Genomic DNA, 24,174 nt, shown 5'->3' on the forward strand with positions numbered 1-24,174 from the left:
AGCGAACGCTCGATCGGGTTGAGGAAGTGGAAAGGCAGAAATTATATTAACCGATTCAGCATCGAATATCTTTTAGACTGTGAGAAAAAGATCTCTCTTGTCAATTATCGATAATAGAAGTACATTTTTTTTATCTCTCTTACTTTCCTACATCGAATAATCGGACGCATTTTTTTTGTGGAGGTGGAGGAGGAGGAGGAGGGCGCTTACAATCCAGGCGCGATAACCGAGCTTCAACGTGCCAAAGCTGAGTGAAAGGGAGAGAGAGAGAGAGAGAGGAAGAGAAGTCTGATTATTAAAATCAACCTATCGACTGCCGCTTCGTTCAACGTGAAAGATCTGGTTAAGCAAAAAGTGAGAGGAAAGCAAAGGCAAAGGGACTCGGTCAGTGCCGTCGGTACTCTTTTCCATTATGTAGCCACGATCTTCAAAAGGGTTAGAGACCTGCGGAACAGGGAAACTCGGTCAATGATATCGATGTCCGCGCGCGTTCGACAGCCAGCATGTTTAAAAAAGGTGGTTTATCGATGGTAATAAATCACGCAACTTGGCACCAATGCTACGAACCTCGAAGCTTTCAACGGATAACTAGCGATGGTATCAAGTTCGTTATATACTCGGAGATCTCTGTTTAAGGCTGTAGTTTAGACTGTTATCCAGATTTCTTGTTACATTTGCTACTTTTGCTACTACTTTGCTACTTTTGTTCGGAATTGTCGCATCTTTCGCCCTCGAGCGATTTTCCAGCTACGTATATACAAAATTCAGCATCTACGTATAAATCGGAATGAAATGTAAAACTCGCTAACGCTCGCTTTGTAGCGTTCGAATTCGTTTTTGGAAAATAAATTTCTCGCTGTCGTATGAAAATACATACGACTAAACGAGTAAAGATACGAAACTTTGTATATTCGAGCGCAATTAAATAGTAATAAAATAGTAAATGCTGTAATACTTAGAAGGACGTACAAATACTTTTCGTAGCCGTTGCAACAGTTGGTGGCTACAGTTACGCTGGCCAAGTATTGGAATTCGTTGTAGCTCTTAATGAGGATGAACCGAGAAATTATTATAATTATGCGAACGGAATACTGGCCGTGGTAAGGTGTTGACAGAGTAATTCCGACTCTGTTTCTGGAAATACGGATTCGAGGCGCGGGAATTCGAATCTGGTTATCGGTCGACCTTCTCTTTCTTTCTAATTAAATAATGAAATTTCGGAAACGATCCTCGAATCGGATCGATTCGACATCTCTGAACAATGTATTCGTTTATCCGTTTGCCCTCTGCTCGATATTTTGTACGCTCTTACAAAAAGTATTTACATTCTACGACATCGATACGAAGATAATATCTTGACTGGCTGATTTTAGTAAACGAGACGAAGCAAAGAAGAAACTAGAATTCAGAAATTAACAAACGTTCTTTTTCCTTTGCAAATGGTAAATCTACGATCTTCTTAGCGTAAATCGGTGGTTAAGTTGGTATTGTTCGTCGTTGAACATAGTAATCGTTTGTAACGTATCTAATACAGCGATCGATTTGAAAGAGGCAAAGAACGTAACAGAGCTACGGGGGAAGCTACGGTATCGACGTATTATCGGAAGGTTGCAGTGTGCTAAGTTTTCGCACACGACGAAAGTGTACGACGTGCTTTCTACGATTTTCTGTCGTTGCTGTGGCTTTGGTAGGAAAATGACGCTGTACACGTTAATATCTCGCGTATAATAAGACGGACGTTTTTTACCGGATCGGATTAAAGGTGAACATTTCGAGTAGAAGAAAGGTGCTGTTTCGAGCAATTACGAGATCGTGGAAACGGAAACGGAAACTGTGCATCGGTAAAGATGGCGGGAAAACTATTTAAAGGGGGAAATTTAAGAGGAAAGAGAAGAGAGAGTGGAAAGATGTTGTGCTTGGACATAAAGCTGGTGTCTCGTTTGCGAGGAGTCTCGTTGACGAGCGGCTCGTCGACGAACGTGTCGGCAGTCTCGTTGCCGGTGAGCTCGACCTCGTCGACGACCGTCGGCATAGAGAAGAAGAATTTCTCGAGCAAGCGAAGCAAAGGGGGAAGGGAGAGTTGCGCTGGAAATGGGAATTCGGTGACGGAAAGCGACGGCGACGAAGAGACGTTGCCTGCTTCTCGGACGATCCAGAGGAACAGGTCGAGATCGGTTTGCGTGCCTGCCTTGTCGTCTGCTGCTCGTTGCGCGCATCTTCACCGACGATCCAGCCATCATGCGTACGTTTCTTTAAACACGGTCTATTATCGTTGTGTCGGAAAACGGCTGAGCGATATGCGAGTTTGCGATACGATATAGCAGTTATAACGCGTGTCGTATAGTAACGCGCGCTATTTTATATATTCGATATATTGGGTTTGCCGCTACGAGGCGTTCGAAGTAACCGGTTCGATGAAAACACGCATGAAAACACGCATGAAAACACGCATGAAAACACGCATGAAAACACGCATGAAAACACGAAGAACGATTGGAAAGCGGAAAAACGCGAGGCGAAAATCTCGTTGCGGATAAATTCTCGTTGGAAACTTCCTTCGCTGCTCTGCTAACCGTTTATCATCGCTTGCGATTCTACGCATCGCTATTGCATCGAATGAGACGGCGATGCGTATCGCTCGTATCGCTATACGAGTACGAACGTAATTCGCGCTGTGTCGAAGGTCATTGCTAGAATCGAGGTATATATATACCATATCGTACGCTATGGCTAAGATCGTACACAGAGTTTAGGTCTAAAACTCCTAAAATACCCGCGAGAAGATACGAGGACAAACGGCAAAAGGCTGAAAAATTGTCCACTCCGGATACTATAGTTTATCCTTTGAATTTTCCTTACCTTTTCGGACCTAATAATTTCTCCGAGTTACCTGTTTCCATATTTTTAATCGTTTGTTCTTTTAGAGATACGCGTCAACGACGATCGTATCGACGCGTAAACGCGACAAAGTCGGACGGATACGCAAAATTGGACGGATGTATTGGATAGAGCAGTGTTTATGGGCTGGTTGTAGTTTGCTACTGGTTCGACGATCGTCAACCGATCGCGGTTATACGCTTTGGTAATCGATGAACCTTGCTATAGAGATTCACTCGCCACTCTGAATTCGACTAGAAACAAGAGCAACGACACTATTAGAGAAACTATTATTCGATGGTTCGGATATCGTGGAAAGTTTTAACGAGCACCGGCAAATCGTTCAGCAGAATTATTTGGATAACTCGGGTGAAAAATAATTGCGACCGAGTGTCTGCCGTAAAGAAAGAATTTCATCGGGAAACGTGTGGTTCGTTTCTTAGGGGCCTCGTTAACCCAGATCTTTTGCTGGGAAAGAAGCAATAAACACGGGCAGGAAGCTGGGCAAAAGAGACCGCGACCGTTTCTTCGTTTCGTCGTGGCCGCGTAGAACGTTAAACGCGTATTGTAATATCGTAGAATAGCTTTGATTGGAGATCGGCTGAAATTAGAAAACACCGTGTACGTCGTCTTTCGTGGTTTGTTTACATCCAAGAGCGCCTAGTAACAGCGACACGAGAAAGGATAAGCAGCGTCAAAACAGTGGTACGGTTTCATATTTCAAGGAGTGGCAATCGAGAGGCCAGAGTATGTGAGCCGAAAAGTGTGTATGTGTGTGAGAGGACGAGAGCAAGAGCGAGCACGACCGGGCAGGAGTGTATTGGCGAAGATCAGAGCTAATTGAGTCGTCGAAGAGTAGAGTCGTTAGAGGTTTCGAGTCGTCGAAGAGTAGAGTCGTGAGAATTGATAGAGTTGTTAGAGAGAGAGAGTGTGTGTGTTAGATTCGTTGTGACGAGAGTGATCAAATAACTGTAAAGTTATTTGATATAGATACGAGTATTGCATTTAGTTTCCGTTAAATAAATATCGTTCTCTGTCCAATTTATATTTGTATATTCAATTTAATATTAATAAATTGTAAGTAATCGGAAAAAAAATTTTCTATTCTTATTTTTCGATATTACAGTATGATATTTTCAGATGCAGCACGGATGCCATTTCGAGGCGGGGTGTCCTCTCCAGGCGATATTACGGCAGCGTGGAAATGGTGAGTTTGGAAAGCAGCGCGGTGGTCATTTGTATGGAGAGTGGGCGATTGAAAATCGACTTGATATAGATGTGCGCGCCGAGAGAATTTGGCAGTAACGCGTAATACGCGAGACATGGTACGCGAGACTATTTTTAAAATAGTTTTTCGTGCACGCGTTCCGAAAGGAAGAAAGGCGCGCGCAACGATAGCGCCGAGAAAGGGGACGGTCTATCTGTTTCTCGTCTCCTTTTCCTTTTTCCGTGTGTCGTCGGAGGAGATTCGCACGGTCTCGCTAACCTTAGTCTCTCGATATGGTGCGTTTCAGCTGCCACAAATGGAGCAAGACGGGTCCGACAATGGAAGAAGATTTCGAGTGGAGAACGGTGATTCGCCGGGCGAGAAAGAAGAAGTAAGAGATCGGTAATTATACGAATCCGTTTGCTTTTTAACTGGTTCTCTCAACTTGATAAAATTCCTTCTTCTTTGTTACGGCGGCATGTTAGTTTCAACGACGTACAAAATACTCGTTAACGCGTTGGAAATATTCGAAGAACGAGCAAACTCGTAAATATCCAGAAACCGGATATGCCATATTGAAACCGGATATTGTTTAATTTTCATTTTTTATCGAGAAGCGAGTACCATCCATCCATCCGCGTACCATGGACGACTGATCGTCGTGGTGCTTTTCAACGAACCATATATAAGTTATCGTTAACGAATTGAGATAAGATCGGTGGGAGTACCGGCTTCGCAGATAATTCGATAAAACGATGCTGGAATGCGTTTACTTTGATTATTCGTGGACGATGCGCGACAAAGGTATTCGTCGCTGTAACTGACTATGTAAATGGTTTCTAAAAGGCACTTGTTTATTAGCGATCCTAATTCGTTCGATGTAATGCGATGTAATTCTGTACAGTTAGATAATTAATTAGTAAGGTAGAAATTAGGCATGAAACACGCGATATTCCTGCTTTCCGCTTTCCACTTGCGCCGCTTCTTTCCCCTCGTTTAACAGAAAATTTGATTACGTCCGTGGCGAAACTGATTTTGCACGTGTGCAGATGTTCGGATCACCGAGTACGCCGATATTGGAAAATCCAGAGTACCAAACGCGCTGGTACTTCAAATACTTTCTCGGAAAACATGAGTAAAGAACATGCTGTTATGTTATACGAGTCTTTTAGAGTATCAGTGTACGTATATTCGATATACATGTACAGGATAAGAGGAACGACGGATGAACAATATCCTATTCAAGCGTTTTTCAAGCAATATCCTATTCTTTTATTTTGGATTTAGCTCGATCCGTTCTCGTCCGACAGTCTTTTACGTTTATTATCGTAAAAAATTCGTTATCCGTATAATTTCTTACTTTACTTACTTACTTACTTACTTATACGTATATCGAAAATATTTGTCACTCGATGAAAAATTGGTTTACAGTGCATCAAAATTACGTTGCCGCGGACCAAGAAAGGAATCCCTTGTTTCTATCGGTGGTGACGAGCGAAGTCAGCGATCAAAGCGTGCCGCATTACAGAGTTATTTTATGGAGAAAAACTGTGAGTATCCGCCTGTACCTCTACGTACCTCTACGACAACTACTGCAACTTGTCAGATACTTTTCTATTCGAAATGAACGATGATTTGATCGAAACTAATGAAAAAATAAAACGTAAACGTAAATATCGGCGATAAGACGATAAAAGTAAATTATAGAAAATAAGAAAGACTAAATTTACCGCGGAGCTGACCGTTTCCAACATCGTACTTTGACGAACCATATGTTTTTCGTGTACCGGGTTTCGCGTACAGCTGATCGCGTTTCGTCGTTTTAAAGATTATTCGATGGACGAGTAACGAACGAATCGCGGAATAAATTGACGATCCCTTTGTGCAATTATCTTGGACAGAAATCGAAAGCGATAAAAAGTTAGGCGTCGGTACGCTTGCTACGAATGAATTTCTAAAAGCAGATTTCTACGTGAAAAATGCCAACGCACTTGCACGCTATACCCATGTATAGTTATATATAGAAGAAGTATCGGCACATAGCCTTATCTCGCAACGAAGGATACCGTTATCTACTTATCGCGTTCTCCGCGTTTCATTTTCATAGAACGAAACGCACGAAAGTCTACCGCTAAATGCTAGAGAATCGAACGTTCTTGCGAATCTCTCGAGAATCGATTGATTAGTAGGTGAACGGTAGAACGAACCGTTTTATTACTAAACAGTGTCGATACTGTGACTTTTTATAGCCACACTTTTTCTTCGGATGTTATTACGTATTAAAAGACACTATGTAAGAGAAAGGCGAGGCAAAAAAAAGTTTACAGCGATCGATGAATGAAAGAGTAACGAATTTAGGGCGCACAGAAGATATCGCTGCCATACTCTGCGAACAAAACGATGACGATCAGGCAGATCTTGAGGTACGGACTTGCTTACTGCTCGTTGATTGCTAATTTTCTTCGGTTAAATTAAAATTAAGTCAAGTTGAAGTAACTAATTGGTAAAATTTCAGCAATTTCTTTGGTCTTGAGAAACTCGATAAGGCTCCGCGCGAGGTTTTCAAAAGGTAAGTGGCCAATCCTGCGATTAACTTAATAAGAAACAGCTTTTCCGTCTTTATTTCTACAAGTGTGTGTGTGTGTGGGAAAACGGCAGAAACCGTACGAAATTGCGAGAAACTGTAGGAAATCGTAAGAAGGAGACGGTGGAGTTGAACTTTTGGAAATTTTTGCATCGCAGGATCTGCTGTTGCTGGAAGAGCAAGAGGGTTCCGTCAACTTCAAGTTTGGCGTGATATACGCGAAGAAAGGGCAAACGACCGACGACGAAATGCTATCCAACGGTAAGCGGAGGAAAAGTTTCGATTGAAATTTAACCAAGACGAATCGACCAACCCTTGAAACTTGGACGACTATGCGGAAGAACGGCGGTCGCTTTCGCTTAAAGCGTACGTTCCACCTATTACGACCGTTTTAACCGTTTCGATCGTTTCAAGCATTTTAACCGTCGTACGAAAAAGTAGCTTCTCGCGAGTCTATAGCACTGTTACGCGAGCAATTTTTCACCGCCTTGTATCCGTTTCATAGCGAGTTTCAAGTTTTAGAAAAATACGATTCCAACGTTGATTCGTAATTCGTCTCGATACGCGATCTGTTCGCTCGGTTTACAGAGAAGGGTAGTCCAGATTTTGACAAGTTCCTGGAAATTGTGGGCGAGAGGATAGAACTGAAGAATTGGGACAAGTATCGAGATGGTTTAGACGTAAAAGGTACCGTTCTTATTTCCGTTTCTATGTAGTTAGTAGGTGGTAGCTATGGTTTGAAAATATGGTCGACGGTAAGGTAAACGCTAGTTTTTCATGTTCGTTTGTCGTCGTTGTTATTTTTTCTTCGTGTTGTATTTTTTTCGAGTTTCTTCTTCAAAGTGCGAACTCTCTCTGAACGTTTGCAGGCGACATGACTCGCAACGAGAGTTATTATACGGTGTACGCGGGACACGAAGTGATGTACCATGTGAGTACGATCAACCCAAACTGCATCAAAAGTCAATTTACCCGTAAGTTGATACGCCATTTATCTACATTTTTTCGATCTAGGCTGAGTTTCTAATATCATTTTTAATCGATCGGTAAGATAAGGAGGAAAGAACAAAGTAAGATAAAAATATAAATACGTCTATCCGTGTAGGCAAGAGCTGCGATCTTTTCGGATATAACCGATATAACCGCGATATAACCGAATCGTGTGGAGAAATGTTTCGAACGAGAGCGAAACGATTGGTTTCGAGGTCGAGGGAGACGTTAGTCGACGTAATTGTCATTTTGACGAGCTAATGCCCGGTCGCAGCTCCTAAGAATCCCGTAATATAACGACGGTTACATAACGATATACCGTAGACGATACCATTTTTACTGTAAATAACCTGACCCACCGACCGGCCGGCTGCAAAGCCGCAGACCTGTTTGTCGGTTCTGCTACAACGGGCGATGCGCGGCGCAAATTTTCAGCTGGTGGTCGACGAGTTCGCACCTTTGCGAACAATGTGTTCGGCCCATTCTCGCAAATACACGCCACTTTTGCGGAGAAAACTCTTTCTTCCAACGTCTTCTTTCACCATCTTCTTGTATATTTTCCTAAGGATAAACAAGATCGTTAATTCGACGTTCACGCGATACATTTACAAATACAGACGTGTTTGCCGTGGTATCGGCCGAAGAAAACGGCAAAGGATGGTGCGTGGCCATTTACTGCGACGAAAACGTTCCTCTGTTTGGCCCGAGCCTTCCATGCCCGCCTGTGTTCGAGGACCCGTACACCCTGCGAGAATTTCTTCTCGTCAAGTTAATAAACGGCGAGAAAGCCACGTTCAACACGCCAACGTTCGCTCAAAAAAGGGAAAGGACCCTGGACGCTCTTCTTCGGGATATGTATCAAGAACACTCGCAGGAGAGCAAGAGCAACGTAAGTCTAATCGATCAATCATATTTATATGCATTTCCTCTCGCTTTTAGATCCTTCTTTGATAAAGTTGCTCTTACTTCCGACAGTATTATCGGCACCTGTGTACTCGTTGTTATCCAGTATCGAACATCTCTGTATTTATACGTGCTTGCGGTATTATTCGTTGTTATTAATAAAACACGGTTTTGCTGTTATTTGTTCGAGTAATGCGTTTCGATTCGTTCGTTATCGCATCTATAATATTCTTCGTGTTGAAAATTCGTCAGACGACTTGTAGCTAGAAAGCCAAATTAGGGAAATCCGAATTAGAAGGCATGTAAGAAATACTAGAATACTTTGGATAAAATGCTGAAAGATTCGGTCAAGCTGCCTTTAATTAGTACGCTGTTTGTAATTGCAATCGCGAGTATTTATCAGGAGTATTTATCGCGAATTCGTTCGTCTACGCGGATAAAACTACTCGAAATACAATATTTACACAAGCTTCGACGCGTTTTCTTGTACGTAGGCGTTATTCGACCAAAGCTATCGCACGATAACGAGTACGTAAAAGATGATACAACGTGAATTCTGGCTTCAAGCGTCTCTTTTAATAGCGCGTTGCCGTTTTTTGCGTTGCGACATTTCGTCGACGACGTCTCGAACAACGCGCTATCGGAGAACGCGATCGGAGCACGGACAAGCGATAAAATGATCGTGAAAACGGTAAATTGCCACTTTTCTCCGCCTTTGCACGAATTTCCGAACCGCCCGCGTCGCCTGGCGAGCAACGAAAACTGTACTAGCTGTATGTATTAACTGTTGGCGGCACACTCTCCCCGTAGAAAGGAAAATCGATGAAATTTTCGCAGAGTATGTTAAACCGACGAGCATTGTCGGATGTCGTGGAGGCTCCAGGTCGACGTCGCGAGGAGACCCGTGCCGTGGAGATGGTGCGCGTCGGACAGGCCCTGAAACTCGAAGCGATCGTCAGAGGTTTGGCGCCAACTTCCTTGGCCACTGCTGGTCCTTTGAAGCCTAGACCGTGGGAGCCGAGGTGTATCTATCCGGATTTCCCGCACGAAGTCGTATGCGGCGACGTTTGGCTGGATAACAAGCTGATCTTGGCTACCGAGAATGGAACTTTTCTGATCGAAGGTGAATCGAGCATTATCAAAACCTTATTTTACCATTACAGGGAATATTTTCGAAAATACGTCTTCTCTTACAAATTGTGCGAAACTGTACAATCAGAAAATTGATTTATTTATTAAGCGAAAACCTCGTTAGCATAAAGGAAGAAAGGAAAGAAAGAAAGAAGATGACGCGTGTATGAAATAACAATATGAAATATATGAAATAATAAAATATATAAAAGGAGAGCACGCTTTCCTTCGTCGAGGACAGAGAAAACCGATGCTCTCTCTCTCTCTCTCTGTTCCTAACTACGAAATTACAAAACGCAAGAACCTTCCAATGCATTTTCTGTTTCAGACAGTTTATCGCACAGACTGATCTTCGACGAGTCCGTGCAAATTAAACAGCTAGACGTGGTCGAGCAACACGGAATATTGTTGTTTCGAGCCGGTGATAAAGGCAAAGATAGCAACGTGTACGTTTTTCGTCTAAGAGAATTCGAGAATAGCACGACGAGTAGGTCTGCCGAAATTGCAAACGATCGTGAAGACGATCAAGAGTGCGAAGACAATGGCGACGAGGACGATGCGGACGACGACGGCGACGAAAGCGAAGAAAACGATTGCGACAATTTCACGCGAGCCACTACAAAATTTAAGCCCTTGATTCGTCGTACTCGTGTTCGTGTTCGTCCCTTGGCTGTTAGAGGACGAGCGCATATAAAGGAAAGAAGACTACCTAGAACTCGGGGCTGCCATTTATACACCGTTACTATGCCTGGTGGCTCTCATTTGCGCATGGTATGTACCGAACAAGAGAAAAGGAAAAAGGAGAGAGAAAAAGAATAGACGACAGTGGCTTTTCAAATTTTTCCCAAGAATTGAAATTGTCGAGTGGAGAGAGTTGATCGTTTCGTACGAGCAACTTTTATATACATTTTTCCTCTTATTTCGATTTATCGTTTTAACCGAACGTACGCAGTACGTAGCGCGTATGTTTATAAAATAGACTGTATTTGGACAATCGACTCGAGACGACGAAAAACGTTGCTGTCAAGGAAAGGTCAGTGGCGGCTTAATTTTTCGAGTTGTTGACAATTTACGTAATTTCTCGAGTAAAAACCGCTGTACAGATGTAACTCGCGTGGATCGGCTGACGCAAAGCAATCGTGTTTGTAACGTGTAAACAGACGCGAAAAACGATCGTTGCTTCGCGTTGCTGAAATATTTAAAGAAATTATTTTCGAATTAGCGCTTATACTTGGAATCGATTCTTCTTATGTAATTTTGCTTATTTAAGCTTTGTTTGCACATGGAAGCTACATCCGCTACACTGCTGCGTATATTTATATCCGATAAATATATCCGATATATATTGATTAAAAGCTCGATAATTTACGATCTTGCTGTCGAAGCTTTGGCTGTTCGTATAAAGATGAGTTTTTCTTTGTTTTTTAACGTAATACGCGTATTGGGATCGCAAACGCTTGAAAATCGCTTGGAACACGATTCGAAGCTGAAAATATCTGGATCGTATGGCGAGTAGTAAGTCGCGAAAGTTTAAATGTGTTTCGTAGGCGAGTGTTTTCCATTGCTTTTGTCGAAACAGCGTATCATCGGACTCGGAATTGTCGTAAAAATACTAAAAGATTCCAGACTCCGATCGAATTCGAATCGTCTGCCAATTTATCTGATATATATATATATATATGTCGGAGATGAAATGAAAACCGGAGCCTTCCCTATGCAATTTTGAGGAAGCCTTTTAATGCTTTAGCCCAGATCTTATCATAACTGTAATTAAGTAATTGTCATCTGTAATTGTTTGACATTTGTGAAAAGCGAAAGTGGGTTCGAGGTGACAACTGGTCGCTGAACGTAGCCACGGTCACGGGATAAACGTTTTGCCTGACGAAGGTGTGGATCGGTTGTATTGTTCTCCCTAGAAATCACATAGAATTGTACTTTAGAGATGTCGATATAATGGGACACACGTTGTATGAGGAATCAATCTCCAGACAGAAACTGCCTAGCAACGGCGTTTGGATCTTTCTCGATGTTTCCAAGGAGTATATAACAAACTTCTGACAGATATTGCCTAGCAACAACGATTGGAACCTTCTCGATGTTTCCAGCGAGAATATAACAAACAAATGCAGTCGGATTACGAAAAAGATTTGAATCAGAGAGGCATTCGTGTGATCGCCTTGGAAAGTGATACATCGAGTAATTTTTCCGAGTGATTCGGCAAACGTATTTTTTTTGTGTCATAAAATTGTTTAAAGTTTTCCCGTTGACCGTGGATTCGTTTGAACCCCGGATCATTGTTTATAGCGTAAATTAAATTCAATATTTGTAAATTTATCAATCGTTAATTTTCATTATTCGTTAAATTAGTAAATCGTAAGATATATTATTCGTTTCTTTTATTGTTCGATAAAACTTATTATTCTTTAATCTAATTAATAATTTAATTTATCATTTGTTAATCAATCATATCATTTATAAAAATTCATTATTCATAATATTTGTAAAACCTTGTTTATTCGTGTAAATATATTCTCTGTTTTGTAAAACAATGGCTAATTCAAACGAAGAATCGTTACGCGCCTTAAATCCTAATGTTAACCCGACATATATATATATATTCTATCAGGATTCCAAGATTTTCGGATCGCGTCGCTAAACATAGTATAGTATAGTATAGGTGCGTGTACGATGTATCAATGGCGATGGCATCGAGACCCTAGAATCTACCGGACCGAGTAAAAAGCAAATTTATCTAATCTTCCATTTGTCTAATAATTACTTGAACTACTCGTACGATAGTTATGTATATTTTTGTTAGTAGTAGTTTTGTTCGAGTAAATTATAAATATAGGAATTATAAATATAGGAAATATAGGAATAAATATAGGACGATAATAGAGAAATTCAGATTACCTTGGTAATTCGGATATCGTTTTTTATTTTATTTAGTGCGTAGCGGTCGGCCGACGTTTGATAGTTTTCCAATGGAAACATAGCGCCGCGTGGACCGCATGGTGTTCCGCTACGGACACAGACACCGTGGAAGGATTTTTGCATTTGAAGGAGTTGAACGCCAGCGAATCGGACGCTTTGCTGCGGTGTCCGACATCATTTTGAATTGATCTCAGCTTCTGGAAGCACGAGAATTCTTCACATCGAGGGAACACCGAAACCACACGTGGTGGCTGCTTTGGATCTCTGCGAAGACGAAGAACCCGAATTGTTACTCTGCTACAACAGTACGTATTTATATATGTATATAGTATAGAGGTTGGAGCAAACGCACCGCTATACGCTAAACCGATCGTAAAGTAAAGTAAAAAACGTAAAGGTTCTTTGGCCTGTTGTACTTACTGTAGTATACTCGACGAAAGAGCGACGTAATACGAAAGTACAGTTGAAAATTGTAAACAGCCGAATAAAGGTGAAAAATGTAAATTTAAAGGTAGACAAAATTTAAAGATAGAAGGTCGTCGTTCGATTTCAACGATACGTCGTGCCTACGTATATCGATCTAGCTAAAAGTCGAATAAGAAGCGAAATGGGAAACCGAAGAATTTAATAAATATAATAAACGGTAGAATTATGGTTAAACGGAGGAAGAATTGGTGGCAGCGATGCAACAACGACGTGGTCGATCGATACTCGCTTACCTGCCTTTCTTACCGCAGATACGTGTCACTTTCAAAAACTCTTAGAAGAGAATACCGTAGCAACGGAATTCGATTTCAACTGGAATTCCGTTCCTGCGGCAATAGGTAACGTATCTTTGCATCTTTACGTTTCGTCGTTCTTTATTTTTCGATAATCCTTCGTGTCCCGATACAAACTTTCAGCCTGTGCCTTTCCCTACGTGATCGCCTTTACCAACGACACCATGGAGATACGATTGATAATCAATGGAAATTTGGTGCACACGATCGCCATGCCAAACCTGAATCTAATCACTTCGAAGCAAGACATCTTCTTCGCCACAACGGCTCCGGAATTTCTGCCTGGAAAATGCGAAAGAATTCGCCTGGACTCGAAACCCATGGACAAGGAAGAACCGGTTTCCAGTCCGCCTCCTTTCCCCCAATCTTCTACGTCTCGATCCAATCAGCAAAGTACGTGTCCGTCTTCTCCAAACCGATCGTCATTTTCTACTTATTCTACTTATTCTACATTTATCCTAATAGGATAATTTATTTTATTTATTTATTTATTTATTTATTTATTTATCTATTTATTTATTTAGAACGATATGTATACGGTATATATATATATAAAATACGCTTGCAGCGATAAACACGTTTACGCGCCAACACTGTGCCATTGCAATGCCAACAACTTGCTAAATCGAAAAGTCTAGAAAACCATGACGTACTATATCTGGCGTTATAGTATAGTATAGTAGCTAACGTTGATACGAGTAGGAAATCGATATAATCGAGAATAATTATCTTTTGCTTTCCATAGACAGTCAGGGCGACTGGAAGCCGATAAGAATCTACCAAATACCGTTGCAAACGTTATCGAGAAGTAGCTTGTCAACGTGCTCGCAACGATACTGTGCCAGCCCTGCCGAGCCAGAAATCATCTCGGCGCCGCCGACCAGCGACAAGAGTTTCCTCAGCGTTGAGCCTCACAGAGCGTTGAGCAGATCGTGTAGCAGCAGTCCAACGCCATCGCCGACCAACGTGCTTCCGCCTCGACTCAGAAAATAGGCTGGATCGCTAGCGATCGCTAGCGACACTCGCTCCTTATTAAGTTAATCCCGTAACCTTTTCCATATCTAACCGATGAAAAATGCGCCATTTTCTTTTTAACGCGTTTCTTAATCGTTTCTTAGCTGTATAACGATAGATGTTTTTCCAATACTCTACGTCTTACGTTCTTGCTGCGTTTAGTAACTTACGTTTAAGTTACGATAAAGCGTAAAACGCAAGATAGGAAAAGCACGTGTCTTCGTAAATACGAAAATGTGATTTCTATTAGTACAAAAAGTTACATGGTTGATCGAGCGTGCCTGCTATTTATTAATAACGTCGTTGGTAATAATGGTCGTTGATTGGTTGCGAGTGCATGAGCGCCGACGGGTGAAACAAAATTTCCTTTAAACTCGAGCTTCGCGCACAACGTATAAACGACCTTCCTTTCGACAGATCGCAACTGCGATCACCTGAAGCTCGTGCCTCGATCCAATTGTAAAAGCGACGACGGATCGTGCACGATTCGGTGCGTTTCATCTGTAGCTAGAATTTACTGCCGTTGCAAAGAGCAATCGAGATAAAATACACGTACGCGCGCCGTTTCTTTCTCTTCTTTTACAATTAGACCGTTTAATTAACAGTTTTACAATTTTTATGCGAACCTGACTTTGTCCGCGTTAGCGTTTATTCGAACGTTGATCGAACCCAGATCAAATTTATGTTTCTATCGCGTTGGAAAAATGTTAGAGAAAGAGTTGGAAAAGTATCGGACGGCGGATATTTATGCATTTGTGAGAGATTTAGAATCGCGGAGATACGCAGCATGGGTAGGAGTGAGCGACAGGCAGAAATATTACAAATGCCAAAAGTAAATGCAAGTTAGAACGTGCCATCTTTGTTTTTCCTCGTTTCGCCTAAAATATCTAGTCGTATATATTATAATTATAGACGTATATACAGTATAATTTCCAAACAGTCTATACGATATGATTGCGACGTATCTTGAGAAATGAAAAAATGCCGGATAGCTTGTTTCGATCAAGGAGAGAGCGATACGACGCTTGTTGTAATTTAGCCACGTTCCTACAAAATTCACGCTTCGCGAGATACGTACAAGCACACACAAGCGTCCATCGATTCGATTCAACGTACGGAGAACGAAACGTACGTAAGTGTAGGAATTACTCTACAAACTGGTTTCTATATCATAAACGTAAACAACGAAAAAATATGTTTTTTAAATAAATCTATACGAACGTATTTGTTTTAACGACGTAGTATCCGAGGAAATAATTACACAGAGTGTCCCGTTTCAAGTTTCGCAGACTATAGCTATATTTGTCGTTATTCGTCAAACTATAGAAGCACAAAGCTTATCGGCTGTTTCAGTTTCTACGAAATTACGTCTACGACGCGATTTCGTTCGCTGCTCGTGAAAGAAGCGTTGATCTTGATAAGTTCTTGTCGCAAATACGAAAAATCACTCTATGCCTATATAATAATAATAATAATACTAATAATAATAACAATAACAATAGCAATGATAATAATAGGTAGAAGAATGTTTAGTACGAGACAAGGCACCGGATAAAAAGATGCCCCGATAGTACTAGCACGATGGTAATAAATAATAAATAATAACTAATAAATAATAAATAAAAGTAGAAACTGAAAAGAGAATGATACGAAATTTTACGTATAGTTGGATCTGATCGTAAAAAGTACGTGTAAAGGACTCGTGTAAATCGGTATATATGATAAATAGTACGTACAGTGTATTTTGACGGGTATTATATCTCGTAACATACAACAAGTTTGATTATTCTGTTAATGTTAGAACGTTAAAGCGTTATCTTAACGACAAAGTCGAAGAGTCTGCATAAATATCCGCAGTCCACGTGTTACTTTTATTCCTTTCTCGTCTTATTCGTATTTACTCGGCTTTAAATTTCGATCAAGGGTTATTTAAAAGCTGAACTCTTTACGGAGAACTGGAAAAATCAAAATGATATACGCGATCTAATTTAGCCGCTTTACGAGAATTATTTTACCGACTTATTAACTCGAGCGAACGAACGATAAAGAGCAAAGGATTCTCGTCGCTTTCAAAGGTTTTCCAAGGTCTACGCGCGAGTTGTACCAAGTTTTACGATTACTTTTACGCAATTCGTAGATAACTTATACGTCGATGGTCTCGTTCGATGGTTGTCGTGACGAATTACCTCTGCCGATAATTACAACAGGTACGATAGGAGCCACGGTTAATACGTAAAAGGATAATTAAAGAAAATGTACGCCGTTAAATCGCCTAGCGATTTCTATATGTATGTATTTACCGCAAATAAAAGGAAGATGATAACCTATTAAACGTTCATATTTAAACAGGAATTTGCTAATTATGCGATCCGATCGAACAACTTTTCTTCTGTAAGTAATTTTTCATTCTTAAAGTATATGTATATTTGTCGTACAGTCGACCGACTGTCGAATCGAAGATGGACTCGTCGAATTATTATTATTGCAAACCGTATTGCCGACTGCATATTTATCTGGTTCAGCCTACGCTATGTTTATTTATTTATACGATATTAAAAATGATTATCGCGTTGATAAGTTTAAGATTAAGCTAGGTTGGCCTATGTGCGTCAAATGTACATAATCTGTCGTAACATAAAAATGTATTCGATGAATTTGATCCAAGCTTTTTACTACTTTACTCATATTTCTCTGTCGCTAACGTAATACGTCAGAGTCAGAGGAGGACAAAGTAAGGCCGAGCCCTTATAATCGTAGTATTATATGTACACGTACATTGTATCGTGTTTAACGCGTTTTAACACAGTTAAAATTCATTTCCTCGGAGACGTATCTTAACATCCTCTCTTTTTTTTTATGACACTCTTCTTTTTCATCCTTGTGACGTAATTGGATTTGATTATAGAGCAATTTTAATGTTTTAATGTTTAATCTTTTAATGTTTCGAATGTTTTCAAATGTAATATTCCAATATAGATATAGATATATACACGCACAATTGGTACATTAACAGTGTTTGGTTACGCATCGCACCGATCCGTGGAAAGGACCTGGTTTTATTATTATTGCCGCGTTACAAGTGGTACTCGTATTGCTGAGCGCGATGCCGGGCGCATCGTAAAACTGCTACAGACCTCGAGGAATCTTTCTCGGACCGTACTCCAGCGGAGGGAGTTTCTTCGACGGCGAGGACAGTCTTCGTCTACCCTCGTTAACGGACGATCATCGCTCGGAAGCAGTTGATCGTTGCTATCAAACACGCGTTCTAGCCACGGAAAGCTGTCTGTAATCATCTTATCGTATACGCCTATTTTCTACCTTTCGTCTACAGCGCTTCTAAACTTGCTAACTGGACGCCTGTTTCTGACAGTGTGCGCGGAATCTTGTCGCAACGGAAAACGTCCTTTTGCTCCAGTCTGTCTCGTATCGACCACCGACCACCGACCACCGACCACCGACCAGCTGACGCCGATACATCACAACGCATATTGAAAATTTATTCAAATCCACGCACTCGCGTATTTCATCGTCCATCTCCGCTTAAAAAATGTACAGGTGAATTTTTTTACATTTGCTCAGACGATTAACTCCTTCAAAAAACTATATTACATTGTATTCTGTATCGTTAGTTTTTTTTCATATACGTATAAATAATCTTCTTCGCGAAAACCACTGAAAATAATCTGAAAATGTTATTCTCACGAAACTTTTCTCTTAGTAAATTCGTCGATGAATTTGTCGAATCTTTCCGTTCTCTCCGATCTCAATGTATTTTTTTCATATGCTGTAAAACTCGACATTTTTCTATTACAATCAATTTTCTGTTTTCTATTGTGTCTATTACGATCAGTTGAATATTCGCATGTAAGAAAATGTTCTCTTCGATAATTTTATTTTTTCGATTTAGCACCAGTTTCTTCTCGATTCTCGTATTTTTATAAAATGATTTCTAATCGTCAATTTCACCGATTGCACAACGATTGTTTACATAAACAAAACCAACAAAATTGTACATATACGAAAAGATACGTAGTTCAAGGTAAATGTTGAACTTTCATCTATACATATTTTATAAAGAATTGCTGAAAGTCTGAAAAATCCGCTCTCGTAAATCTATAAAATTTCAAATACTCTTCAAATACTTTCGCAACCCTGCCTAGATTAATTTATTTCCTTTTTCTCTTTCCTAATATTTATACACCTTTCGTGCTTCGGTTATAATCGCTTAAAGGAAAACGATCGGTTCGATATGATCGTGACGAGTGGAAAGGGCTGGCTCACGTTTCCTGAAACGCGTTTAAACGGGTTCAAATCAAACGCATTCCGCGACTTTTTTGCCACACCGCACCGTCGAGAATTATAGATGCCAATCGCTGTCAAGCGGAGCTAAAGGAAAATGCTTTGGCGACCCCGGTCAGTCTCGAGCGTTGAACTATGATCATTTACGTTTACCTGACTTATATGCCACTATCAGCCGAGTCTTATAATAATAATTGTCCGCGTTCTTTCCTCTAATTTATCTGACATTAACGTACAAAGAATAAATTCCCGTCTTATTTTCCAGATTCGTGACGACATTCAACGGGTTTTCGGAAGATAGACGAAAAGAATTTTAACAAAAACCATTAATTATAATAGCGATTGCACAATTTCACAGAAGAAATATTAGTTTCCCTATTGATCTATCGATACACTTTAATTTAACGAACTTTCATGTCAAACATTAGATTCGATTTAATCGTTCAAGTCGAACCGTAATTAATAACACTAAATATAATCCAGCTAATGGTTTATTCGCGCCAGTAGCAAAACAATCATTTTCTCTAATTAAAACACCTTGTTTCTCTACAAAATCCCATACAATCATTTCTGTACAATTTATTTAATATTGCGCCGCAATCTACTTGTCGAATGGAATCTAATTCATTTCAATTGTTATGAAATTTTTTTATTACTTTCTATACTTCGAGCTTGTCAAGTTTTACTGATTTACTTTAAATTAATAACTAGCGATATTACTAACAATTTAATTAAATTAATAACGCTAGAATCATTTTTTTGCAATCGGTAAAATAAGTTTTCCCCGACACTTGATTAACGCCGAATTCAATATCGTAATCGAACTCTAATATAATACTGTAATATCAGCGAAATTCGTTTTAACCTCGTTGTTCACTATTCACAGACTATTATATATTTTTTCATATTTTCTAATTATTTCCTATATCTCTATACCAAATAATAATGAGCGAAGAACAAGTACATTAAATTAACGAAATATTTCATAAATGCTAATTGACGTAATGAAATATACGTAATAAAACAATACGATATAACATATATACAATAATAATAATAATAATAATAATAATACTAATAATAACAACAACAGCAACAACAACAATAATGATAATAATAGTAGTAGTAATAATGATAATAATAATAATAATGGACGAATAAGTAAAATAAAATGTTCGAATCTCGTAACTAAAATACCTATAAAAAACATTGTGCACAAAATAAAATCGATCGATTTCGTTGATCAATCAGTCTGTGAATAAAATTTTAATTAATTGTAAAAAATCATGAAATACAACGGTAATTACTAGACTGCGGATTTTCATGAGTTTATAGAAAGTTTGAGAGTGCAGGATTTGAGAAGATAAAATACAAATAATATAAAAAAATATGTAAAACGTGCAGGGTGCGGTGCTTTCTACGATACTTGGTAGGCACAAAACAATTTTCTATCGAGGTTCTACCTTTTTTAACTATGTTCTCAAAAATGATAGACTGCATACTTAGTTGATTGCAAATCTACACTTATACCTTCCATATTCTTGCAAAGATCGACTTGTGTTTCTCTAACTTGTTCTATTCCACTAAAATCACAGGATAAACGATAACAAACCGGGTACACGTAATACTCTATTAGAAAATAAACGATGCATTATGACGAACCATGTGTTCGATCTACTAGCGAGATTTCGGTTAGATCAAGTTGCGCGTCCGCCATATTGAAATCCTGCTTCCGTGTAACGTTTCGGTTGTTTTGCACGTTCCTCGATTAAAATTACCCCAAAAATCGACTCTAAAGATTATCTCGCTATAACCTATCTAATAAATAATACGACTGTTTAGTAAGATATTCGGAGAGGTAAAATAAAAGGTATCGATTTACCAGTTATAATTAAATAGGTTATTCGTCGTATAAATCTGTACTAACATTGATAATCTAAAACGTTTTACAATCATTCTTTAAGTTGCTTCGATTATCGATGGATCAAAGTATTCTAAAAAAAGAACATCCTAAATAAGATAAGGTTTTCTTAACATTTATATAATTAATCTGTAATTTTTCCTTCGTTACTTAACAATTAAATTCTATTATAGCAATAGAAGTTAAGTTCAAGCGTTTAACATGTTTCTCCAACTAGTCTTTACGATTGTACCACTGATTATAATAAAAAAAGTTACGTTTAAACATATTTATGCTCAATGATTATTACGAGCTGTTACGTTTTATCTTATACCTTATCAGTCCACTTTAACGAACGTACCTGTAGATACACTCGATGAAACGCCGAATGGAGCAATTTCTGAAATTTCTTTTCTTTGGTGTCCATTTCTCGAGTATCGTTTCAAATCAATTTCGTGTAGAATCGCTCGCTATATGCATTATGTACATTGATACACACGTCCATCTGGTGGCAATGCACTGTACTACCGGCTGCTGGCTCGGAGCACCAGCGTAGAAAGAGAAAAAGAGAGAAAGAGAGACACAGGTACGAGACGAGCTTGTGGTGCGAGGTAGCCACCAGTCAACAGCGGAGACGGAGACGGAGAGTCCGAGGTAGCCCGTGACTGTAGCTGCCCGTGGCTCGTTGTAACGTGACGCGAAGGTGTGCCAAGCTCTTTCGCTTGCCTGTTACTTCGTCCGAAGACGCCCGATCGTACGTCTACCATAGTGTCGCGTATCGAAAGTGTCGGTAGTAGTGTTGTGATCTATTGGCCTGTCTGTCCTCGTGTGCTAGCCGAAAAAACTATACCAGCCGAGCCGTACATCATCGCGGAAAACTGTCAAGAGTGTTGTGTGATCTCAGACGCTGGCTTCAAACGCGAACGCTTACGGGCAATCTTCATCGCGATCGTAGGGTTGCACGAAACATAAGGTAAGTGTAGGATACGCGGAAGTGTATCGGAAGTGAAGGTAAAGTCGAAAATTACTTCGGTCGGTTACTCGAACGTTGCGCGTACAGAGATTATGTTTCCCGATGACCCCTCGACTCCCGCCTCCTTCTCCTCGTTATCCCCTTTCCCTTCGTCGGTCTCTTCTTCTCTCCTCTTTTACTCTACCCTTCTTCCACGTCTCGCCCTTCATTTCGCATTTCGCCTTATTTTTTCCCTGACAAACGTGTTCTTTCGCTTTAAGGGCATCACCGCAATTTTGGTAGGACGATATCCTAGCGACGCAGTGAATTTCGATCGCAGATCGATCGATTACCGATTTCGCGCATTCTCTCTCTCTCTCTTTCTCTCTCCCTATCTATCTATCTATCTATCTATCTATCTATCTATCTATCTATCTATCTATCTATCTATCTATCTCATCCATCCATCCATCCATCCATCATCTATCTATGTATCTACCTACCTATCTATCTGTCTGCCTATCTCTAACTATCTATCTCTCTCCGTCTCTCCCTTTTGTCTCTTCACGTCCTTTTCCTCTTTCTCTTTCTCGACCGCGAATGCACTCGCGAATGCACTCGACACGCACGTTCTCACACACCGACGTGTTCCGTTTCTTTCCTGCGAGACTGTGTCGTAGCCTTTCTCGTGGTAACGAGTTTCGTAACTTCCCTCGATACAAAAGTCACGAACTATCAGCTGTCAGCCTCCGTGTTTGTACCACCTGTCCTAGAGTCGATTATCCGCCTCTCCTTCCCTTTTATACTTTATACATCACAATTCTATCCCTTTTTACTCCGCTCTGTATATTAATCCATGGGACGGAATTGTTGACACAAAATTTTCATGATTCCGCGACTTTCGTCCGCGACAGAAGAACGAGAACGTGATATAGCCGCGTGTCTACGAACGGGGCGAAGTAATCGGAGCAGCAAGAGAGGCTAACCGAGTTGAACAGTCATGATATTTCGGCGCGCAGGCTTTCTGGCATGACGGCGTGACCGGTCTTGAGCCCCTCTGCGCTCCCCTCTTGCACTCTGCACCTCTATCCCCACCTCCCCGGGGTAATACACGATGCACAGTGCGGATCAGTGCTCCTTAACGCGAGATTCTTGTGGCTGAAGGTTTTCTTCTATCGCGCGCGCGCGCGCACGCTGACTTCTTTCTCTCGCAATGCGCTGTATATGGACGTTTCGTGTTCTAAGTGAATCCGTCAAGCCAAGAAGACGAGTTATCGAGCTCCAGTTCGACCTCTAACTCGTCTACGAAACCACTATGTTGACTCGTCGACGCTCGACACCTTTATGTGTTTAAAGATCGACATGGAAATTGGAATTCACCATCTCATGATGCAATTTGGTGACTTCTGTATGTGAAACGGAGCTATCGAATTCCAGCCCATGCTTGTCTACGCATCCACTTTGTTATTATGTCGTTATAGATGTTTAACGTCTTTATGCGTTTAAACAACTACAGAAAAATTCGAATTTCGAACGTTGGAAAAATTCGAACGTTGGAGATTCTAGTATGTGGAAAGAAGGATCGTCGTGGAATAAGTAACGAATAAAAATGTGCAGAGATCATTTAATTGAAATCATTTTCATTTAAATTTTTGGTTGTAGTAATGCAGAGAAAAAAAGTAAATATTGTTTTAATATAGGGGGAAAGTATTTGTAGAGTGCTAGCAATATTTTTAGTAGTTTTAGTTTTATCTATTTGTGGAACGCTTTTATTAGTACTAGTATGTCGTGTTTCGTTTTTCTTTTAATAAGGATATCACTTTTCACGTGTATGAAATCTTATGTGAGTCGGTTTAATCGCTCCGCGTGAGGTGATAAATGCATTCTCATCGAAATGTTATCCTAACGTTATCAAATCGAAGGTCGAACGCGAAATCTAGCGCGTAGTCAAGTTATCTTCGATCAAGGAACTTGAAACGAAAGTCTGACATTCTATGATCGTATTGGATTTTAATTAATGTTCGCTAATGGAATTTCTGTATTTATTACCAAATCGTATTTTGATATACCAGAATTATGAAAACTATATAGAACGATGCAAGAATTACACTGTTATGTAGACTAAAAATTATGTAAGAATAATTAGCTGTCCTGTTTAGGTTATACGATTCTTTCATCTCAATATCGATCTTTTTTACTTTCCTCCGACCTAAACTATAGTACTTCTCATTCCCCCCTTTCACGATGAAGTTTTTATAATGGGAAGTTACTCGAATTAATAAAACACTCCATTTACAAGAATTATTTCGAAAATGTAAACTATCGTTGAATCGAATCGATTTAATATATAGTGTATAGCGTACAATAATCTTGTTATGCCAGAGTTTATAGTTTCTTGCTAGTTCATATATATATATTTATTTATTTATTTGAGTTCGTGACAAGAGAGTATAGGCAATTAGAGGGATCAGTAATAGCATATATAGATATTTAGTATAGGAGAGATAAAGAACAAAGGAGTAAAAATAGGGCTGTAGACTGATGAAGAAATTGGAAAAGAAGAAGAAGGACAGTGCGAAGATAAAGTGCGTAGCTAATTAACTA

At 40.0% G+C, this 24,174-nt stretch overlaps 1 pseudogene; it reads left to right on the forward strand.

Annotated features, from left to right (window-relative positions):
* Positions 1–485: 485 nt before the first annotated feature.
* Positions 486–16,765, forward strand: LOC117163009 (GTPase-activating Rap/Ran-GAP domain-like protein 3; annotated as a pseudogene).
* The last annotated feature ends 7,409 nt before the right edge of the window (positions 16,766–24,174 follow it).

Source organism: Bombus vancouverensis, unplaced genomic scaffold, assembly GCF_051014615.1.
Source record: "Bombus vancouverensis nearcticus unplaced genomic scaffold, iyBomVanc1_principal scaffold0022, whole genome shotgun sequence".
Lineage (NCBI taxonomy): Eukaryota > Metazoa > Arthropoda > Insecta > Hymenoptera > Apidae > Bombus > Bombus vancouverensis.